Source organism: Labrus bergylta, chromosome 4 (genome assembly GCF_963930695.1).
Source record: "Labrus bergylta chromosome 4, fLabBer1.1, whole genome shotgun sequence".
Classification (NCBI taxonomy): domain Eukaryota; kingdom Metazoa; phylum Chordata; class Actinopteri; order Labriformes; family Labridae; genus Labrus; species Labrus bergylta.
Genome location: NC_089198.1, coordinates 14,105,982 through 14,114,094, shown reverse-complemented (window position 1 = coordinate 14,114,094; position 8,113 = coordinate 14,105,982).

The following is an 8,113-nucleotide window of genomic DNA, read 5'->3' as shown; positions in this document are numbered from 1 at the left end:
ACATTGTGGCTGGGCGCTGAAGGGCCGGGAGATCCCAAGGAATATGGAGAGGCCACATTCAGCGTGATATCTCTAACAGAGACAACTTTTTATTTTGAAAAACTGAGCAAATTCTTCACATTTAAGGATTGAGTTATTATTGAAACTATGAAATGGTAATAGTTTGGATTTAAAAGTCTGACAATTATGTCTGACAGGGCTGTGGCTCAGTTGTTAGAGATGTCGCCTCTCAACCGGAAGATCAAGGGTTTGATCCCCAGCTGAGCAACATGTTCGATGTGTCCTTGGGCAAGACACTTAACCCCGCATTGCTTCGGTGGCGGTGTACGAATGGATTATGGTGTACTTACTCTCTGATGTATGTCGCTTTGGATAAAAGCATCTGCAAAGTGAATTGTAATTGTGTAAAAAAGCACTTTGGGTTTATTTTGAATTTCTACACTGAGCTTTGAGAAATGGCTTTGGCTCTCTTTCCTGACTGCTTGACCTTTGAAGTGTGCTCTTCCTCCATCACCTCTCAGCTTCACCACAGTTTCTTTGGAGTTCACAGATCACAGTGGTTTTCCGTGGTAGTTTGTGGATTGATGCTTTTTGTGATTTGCGCAGGTGCGACTGTGTCTCGCGAGAATTGTGATAAAATTACAATTAACATTAACAAGGACATCAAGTGAGCTGGATGTGGATGATTAATCATCATCATTAATTGTGTCTGCTAACAATAAAAGTCTCTGTGCAGACATTAAAAGCAGATAAATGCAAAAATGATCAGAGACAGGAACATAGTCAATGGATAAAAAAGAAAGAAAGACAAGAGTGTGTTTCGTTTAATTAGATGTATTTTGAGAATCCTGTTTTTTTTTTTTAAGCAGGTCAGTCAGGTTGTAGGGGAGAGTAGCCTTTTCTTTTTATTCATCTTTTTTTCGGTTTTTCTGATGTCTGTATTTTCTTTCTTTTTTTTTACTTTATTTGAGGTAAGGTAGTTTGGGGTTTTTGACTTAGATGTTATGTTTATTATTTTTCAGGTACTCTCCCTGAAGTTTGATTCATTTTGTGTTTATTGTTAATAAATAATTTATTGTGGACTGGAAACTTGTTGAATTGAGCCTCATCATTTGAAGAGAGGAAGGAGAGGCCCAATTTTATGCTATGACTGGTTTTCCCTAGACTGGTCGTAACAATAGCAACGCCTTTAGTAATCAATCAATAAAGGGTATTATCCTGTGGGTGGCACCCTGTACATGAGTGTGATAAAGACAAGCCGTAAGATTGAGAAAACCGTGAGTGATAAGAACAATAATAATAATAATAATAATAATAATAATAAATTGGTTTTAAATAGCGCTTTTCTAGGAACTCAAAGACGCTTTGCAGGAAGTTAGCATCAGCGGACCTGAGTGTGCCAGTGGAGGAGATCAGACAGGTAGGGGGCAGCCAGGTTGTGTAGGGCTTTGTAAGCGAGGATGGGGAGTTTGAAGTTTAAAATCCTCAAATGCAGTTAAAAAGTTGTTATCATGTTTCATGCTATCAGAAATGGTGAGTACATGTGTTCTGAAAACCATTGGCAGGTATTCAAAAGTATGGAAATTGTGAAAGGAGCATAATGTGCAGTTTAAACGACTAGAATAAATATTTGCAATTCCATGCCCTCTTCTGTTTTGTCTATTTGAATATGAAAAGGTTAAACGAGGTGGAGTAGACTCTCAGGTGATGCAGTAGAGGTCAATTAAAAAGTAAATGTCAGTAAAAAGAAAAAGTTAAGATCATATTCGATAAGAAAATCATTGATGTGAAAAGTTTTGTTTGAGAGGGATTTGATGTTAAAGCGCCATCTTAATGTCCATATGCTGCCTGTACCTGGCTGTCTTAGGGCAACTGCTATAATTTGTGCTGCAGAAGCATCACGAGGACTCCACTGGTTGCGACAGTGAGGTGTTTAAGTAGGCCTTCCTCTGTCAGTCATAATAGTTTAAGGGGGGGGGGGGGGGGGCTGTGAGTGTTTGGGGCATAGAAAACAGCAGGGGGCGCATATACGCTCGTTTGTAGGTTGAGTGGAAACTAAAGGAGAAGAGGCGGGACTTTCAGGTGCCGTTGATTGAGAGGTAAATAGTCAATCACGTGCCTGAGTTTGCACAGCATGCATGCACAGATAGTTTGGGTGAAGGCCTTTCTTCACAGGACACACAATTCCTGGGTAGATTAACACTGTCAATAAAAGCCACATTATGCGCCATGCACGCAGATAATATTCAGGAATGGAGACTAAAGAAGCGGCAGAAACGACCAGAGCCGGGACCTATGGTTGGAATGATACAGACTTCCCGCTGTGCTTCAGTAAATTAAATTAAAGTAAATTAAAAAGTTAAAATCAGATGTTCCAACGTGGACTTTTATCCTGCTGATTGAGGAGGAGGGCAGAATGTCCAGGAGCTTATTGGGAACGTCGGGATAATTCACAGCAGCACCGGGGGAAAATACTGTGTAATGTGTTCAAGAAACGCATTTAATTGATTATGAAGTCTCCGATAATCAGAGTTGAGGGGACGAAAGGGGGCAGTGGGGTAGTATTTTGGACGTTTTCAGAAGAAAATGGAGGGTGGGGAGGTCTGTAAGGGCTGCTGGACAACCCCGACCTGTTTGTCTTGGATTGATCTGTGAAACAGACTCTGGTCATGGTGGTGAAGCAATCTTGTTATAATTTCTAACTCAAACATAACACATTCATCTTATAATCATATCCAGGAACATATTATAAGGGACACACATCTGATTGATCATAAAAGATAAAAGAAAGCTGTCTTCCTGTTCTAATTACTTCAAATTAAATCAATCCCAAGAAGAAAAAAAAAGTACCACATCAGTCATAGAGTCCTTTCAAACAACTGTGATGCATCTGCTGCGGCACAGTCAAATAAACATCACAACTCCCCGAAAAGGAACACAAACATTTTGTCTTATTTTTCCCTTTAAAACCTCAAGAAGAGAAACGTCTGTGGGGTTAACAACACAACTCTTATATGTCAGTGTTCCCTCCCAACACCCTGGGCTCAATGTTTTAACAGCTAGAGGGAAGATTTCTGTGGATTTTTCTCCAAACAAACATCGGTGTCTCTCAAAGGATTAGCTAATGACGTTAAAGATCCAAGGAGACTAATCCAGAGCCACCACGAGGTTCACGTGTGTGAAAAATTGGCTAAAAGATTTGCATCAGTGAAAATCAATACTGGTATCGTTTTTTCATTGGGTATCATCAGTGGTTCCTTTAAAAGCTAACAAAGAAACAACTCATTTCTTTGTGTAACGTTAGCAGAGCGAATATGGCCATGTTTATCTGACTTAAATATCTGAAAAACACTGCTGCGTGGATGACCATGGAGTTTCTTGCAAAAATATTTGATCTTCAGACGGTAATGACTTTCGTGTTACCATGACATTTGTTGTTTGAACAAAATGACATGATGATCTGTATCAGGTCTGTCTGATCATGCCGAAACTTTACCCACTTGGCAATTCATGGAATCTGATCGTTATCTATTCCGCCTATTCCTTGACAGTCAGGGGGGCTGGATCTGATCCAAGCTGTCACTGGGCCAGAGGCAGAGAACAAGCAGGCACAGGGACAAAATGAAAGTACACAAAGAGAGGCCCCAGCAAGCTTGGAAGTTATACAAAACCTCCTTACACTGAAGTGAAAGTGCCAACCACTGTACCACATGCCGCCCACAAGCACGATCATTCAGTCATATAACTAATGTAACTATTTAGATCAGTTTTTTCATTGGTCTTTGCAAAACAAATGACTCACCCAAAACTCCTGTGAGGAACTTTTGGTTTACATTGATTTTGGCGCCCCCTGTGGACACAGCAAAACATTTTTTTTCATTGCTGATTTTGTCCTGTGCACGTGTAAGTAGTGTTTTTTTTTTTTTACAAAATGTCTCATCCAGCTTTCTAATAACAGTCGAATTAATCATTCAATGTAAATAGTTAATGTTGAAAATGTAAACGGCTGTTTCTGCAGTATGCTATTAATCACTCCGTCTTCCACATGCACAGCTGCAGCAGTAACAGGCATTTAAAAGGTACAATAAAAAATGTCAGTCTTGTCACTGATGGTCTTTTTTGCTTTAGTAGATCATAAGATGGCATTTCAGTGTGCTTCAAAACCAGTTAAAATCTTGTCTTTATTGCCAACAATCGCGCGATCTAAAAAAGGATTTAAAGGGCACATATTATTAAAAAAGTCCACTTTGTGGAGTGTCTACCATCAAAATGTGAAATAAACCCATCCAGTCCTTTGTTTGTAGTCTGCATAAGTCTTACAACACAGAGAAAAATGCTCCGTTTCGAATCAGCTCTTCTTGTGATGTCACAGTGGGATTCTGGTAAAAAAAAAAAAAATCCTTCCCCTTCCCTGATATCTCCACCCATGGACTCCATCCCCAGCCTAGAGCAAAACTTTTGCGCAGGTCCGCCATTTTTATTCTCGCTAGCGAAGGAGTGGTGTCTACCGGGAAAACTCAGGGGTTCTCATTACATTTAAAGAGACACACACACCAAAACAGAGCGTTCTGAGAGAGCTGGTTTATACAAGGTCACAAACCTCCTCTGGTGCTTGATTCATGTTTTATTTTGACCAAAGCACAGCACAGATGTTTCATTTAGACCACTGGAGACTGTTTGAAAAGGTGGAAAAGGGGTATAATATGTCCTCTTTAATGGTAAACAAGTTTGTCTTGGGCTTGGTCCTTGTGAGCATGTTAGCATGCAGATATTACCATTTCAATGCAAACCTGTGTTTAAGATTTATATAGCTGCTGGTACGAGTGTAGATTCCTGTTCTTGTTTATTTCAATGATATTTTATTAAATAAACCTCACTCTGTGCCACATACCAGTGTAAGAAAAAAACTTCCAATTTGAAGCAATAAATTCCTCTGCGTGCTACACTAATTAGAAAATAAGAAATCTTCTACCATTGCATCTGAAGCCGCAGCCTCTGTTTTCAGCGTTTTAAATTTTGCTAAGTGTATCTGACTCAGTCAAACCTCGGTCAAATATAACCTTGTTTATTACATCATCCACGTGTAGATTTTGGGATGTGATATTCACAGCTCATAGCTTGCAAATAAACAAAAGCAGCAGACATTGTCTGTATTTGTCTAAAGCAACATACTAATATTATTGCATGATTGCTGGAAGAACTAAAGACTTGTTTACTGCATGAGGCTGCACCCCAGGGACACAGAAGACAGGAACTGCAGTAATCCATCATATCGAGGAGTAATATGAGGCTGATAATTGGTTTAAATTTCTTAAATAGTAACATGCTCTGTTTTGCTTTCAGTGGATTTCAACTTGGCCAAAAGATAAATCACAACAAGATAAGAGGAAAAATGGATTGTAGGATTTAAAGACGCTGTGATGATAGTGGGAACACCTAGAAAAGTTCTTTCTCTATAAGCAAAAGTAACGGTCTGATGACTTACAGAAGAGAATGTTTAAAGAGAGAGTGACAGGGAGGATCTGCTCTGTGACACATTGCATGGACTAAGCTCTGTCACCATGTGAAGCCTATCATGTGGTGAGTTTTACTGCTGGGAGAATGAACAGTGTAAAAATTCAGTTTGAACCGGTTGGATTACTGTGATGGTCTCAGGGCAAGAATCAAGAGAGGAGGATGGATGATAAAGATTGAATCAGGAGAAGTTACAGTTTCCCCGTTAGAGAATCCTTCATAACAATCTCTTCCCAACATGTTAACACTGAAGTGAATTTACATTCCCCCCCCCCCCGGATCAGACTCCGTTATTGTCTTTTGCAAAGATAAGCACTGCTTCGCTGGTGATCCTGACCCCGTCTGAGGTGAAAGTGTGTGTTTAAATGGATTCATTCGCTGATGATGCTGTGAGGTGGCCACATGTCAAATAAACACAGCCGCTCCTCTTGGAAAAGGAGGAAAACAGCAGAGGCAGTTAAGATTCATCTTTTCGTCCAGAAGGGAGGGAGAGAAGAAGAAATAATACACGCATCAGGGAGGCTGTTGGGTAATATCTCTATGGTGAGAGAGTCCAAAGACAAGAGTGAAAAGCCAAGAGTGCAGGAGTTCATGTGCGGAGGAGAGGATGGGGAGAGGCTTGTGCAAGTCTTGCAGACAGTTATAATCGCACTGTAGACGAGCTTTATAGGGTCAAATGGATAAATAACATCCATTAAACAGCTGATAAATGTTACTCAAGCACAAAAAGAATACCATATCATGTGAGAGCTGGTAACACCAACATAACTTTCTAGTCCCAGTTTTGTCTATTTTCTGAGTTTTCCTGCTCCTGTGCAATCTAACATGTGTTTGTACTCTCTGCAGCTTTGAATGCCAGCCAACAGCATCCTTTCTTGTGCAATATGTGGAATATTTCAGCTGGTGCCCCAAAATCTGCTAAGAAGAAGAAGAAGAACAACAACAACAACAACACATGTATCCAAGCAACAGCAAAATATTTCAGATATGTCACACTTCTCTCTCTCTCTTTTCTTCTCTCTGTGAGTTTGAGAAACAATCAGCAGGTTCTCTCCTAATTAGCCATGTGTCTTCTCTAACTTGGGAATATTTGCCCTTCTGAAAAAAATTGGAAGACCTTTTTACACTCTATACACACACATAGGAGTGTATTGTGTTGACGTCAAGAAGGTCCCGGTGCTAAAAGGAGTATTTTATCACAGGAGGACCGAGACGGAAAGAGTGAATAGAAGATGGCCTGAGGGGGAATGCACGCACACACTGAGCTGCGTCCATGGGTTCAGGGTTAGCCCGAGGGTTGCAGTGTAGCCGTGTCATCTATGTGTCAGAGGCACACAGACTCCTGTTTTTGCCTCTAAACAGAGGAGAAATCAAACCCTGGAGATGGTTGGAGGGGGTAAATGACACCGGCAGGGTTAGAGGAAAAGACAGTAGAGGGGAGAATGTGGAGAGAGACGGTGGCGATAAAAGGGGAGTGGAAAAAAAATGAAGGAGAAAAAGAAGAAGCAACAGGACACAACTGACTCCGACCTGTGTAACAAAGCTGTTCTGTCAACAGTATCAGCACTACATTAGTGTGAAAGAACCCAATAATTAAAACATGTCAAGGTGTATTTAAGAGTATAAATGTGCCCCAAGTTTATTGAGCATTCCTGGATCATCTAGTTGCAAACAATCCTCCAGCTTGTCAGATTGTCTAACATGACTGAGGTACCACACCTGACACCTGAATTAGCCACATTCTGATCATTTCTGCAACTTTCAGAAAATAACAATCTGACATTCAGGTCCACTTTTTTCAAGCTCTCTTCTTTCCGTCTTTACACAACATTTTCTGGTTTCTTTCATGTATGCAACATGCCTTTCAGGAAAGACTGTGTGTACGTTGTTATCTGCATATATTAATCATTTCCCCAAGCATTTTATTTTCTGTAAATGGAATTGAGCTTGTATAGCACTTTTCTTCTGACTACTCAAAGCACTTTTAACACCACAGGTCACACCTACCCATTCACACACTGATGGTAGAGGTTTCTATGTAAAGTGTCCATCAGTGTCAGCTAACCCATTCATACACATTCACAAGTAATTTGGGATTAAGTGTAGAGGTGGGGAAAAATGATTTATGTACAAATCAAGATTCTTATCCTCTGAGATTTCAAATATATTCATGACTTCCAAAAATCTATTTTTTTTTGGCTAATCAGTCACTCCATGCTAAGTGCTAAGGCTAGCTCTTTAACTCAGTAGAATGCCAAATGAAACAGCAAGAACTTCATCCAGTCTCAAAGATGACTGGAGTAGATCCTGATTCAAAAATAGACTTTGAATCATGAATCATTCATCCAGAATCGTTTTGAATCGAAAATATTTTCTGGATTGAATCTTGACCCCAGGAATCAAATTTGAATCGTGAGACGCCCAAAGATTCCCAGCCCTAGTCAAGTGTATTGCCCAAGGACAAGACAGACATGTGGCTGAAGCTGGGGATCGAACCCTCTACCACTGATCCACAGCCGCCCCCTCCCCTTCCTCTTAGCTCCCCTTAGATGGTGAGTTAAAAGTTTTAAAAATAAAATGTGAAATAACAGTCAGTTGG